The sequence below is a fragment of the Haliaeetus leucocephalus genome, unplaced genomic scaffold (assembly GCF_000737465.1).
Source record: "Haliaeetus leucocephalus isolate CR32 unplaced genomic scaffold, Haliaeetus_leucocephalus-4.0 Scaffold439, whole genome shotgun sequence".
Classification (NCBI taxonomy): Eukaryota; Metazoa; Chordata; class Aves; order Accipitriformes; family Accipitridae; genus Haliaeetus; species Haliaeetus leucocephalus.
Window position 1 is genome coordinate 3,922,475 of NW_010972875.1, and position 614 is coordinate 3,923,088.

General features: G+C 76.1%; 1 protein-coding gene across 1 annotated transcript in view; it reads left to right on the forward strand.

The window, feature by feature from the left end:
- The first annotated feature begins 136 nt into the window (after window positions 1–136).
- Window positions 137–614, forward strand: part of LIMCH1 (LIM and calponin homology domains 1) — a 180,461-nt gene continuing 179,983 nt past the window's right edge. Inside the window, exon 1 of the mRNA XM_010574547.1 lies at window positions 137–227. The gene's annotated coding sequence lies outside the window, so the exon portion shown is untranslated. The remainder of the gene's footprint in view (window positions 228–614) is intronic.

Here is a 614-nt window from a genome sequence, read left to right on the forward strand (position 1 = left end):
AGGGAGAGGCAGACAGCGGCCTCCGGCGTCCCCCCGCTGCGGCCGCGGCTCACCTCGGGCTGGCGGCTCGGTGCCCGGCTGCTCCCCCGCCGGCTCCCCCGCCGCAGGCGCGGCGCGCCGGGGCCCTGCAGATGGCCAGTCCCGGGCTGGAGCTGGGGGGGGTTCAGCCTCCTCCCGACCCCCCGCAGCCCGAGCTGGCCTTCACCGAGGCTCAGAAGTGGATCGAGGTAAGAGCGCGGGATGGCAGGGGTGCGGGCGCCTGAGCCCCAGCGGGGACGATCCGGTGTCCTGTCCTCGCCCCCCCCCCCCCCGTCGCGGGGACTGTAGGCATTTTATTCCACGCCGAGCTCTGGCCCGGCCCCCCCGCCGCCCTCCCCCGCTTTGCTCGCTGCGGGGAAAGCAGCCGGGGCCGCCCGAGCCGCGGCTCAGCCCCCGCGCAGCGTGCGCGCCTTTGGGGGGGGGGGGGGGGGGTCCCCCCCCCGCGCATCTCTCCCAAACTTAATCTCTTAAGCGCATTTCCCCTCCCCGCCCCCGGGGTTGGGATGAACGGGGCGGCTGTAAACAGGAGCCGCGCAGGTGCGCGGAACCGCGGAGCGGGCGCGGACGCGTCCCTC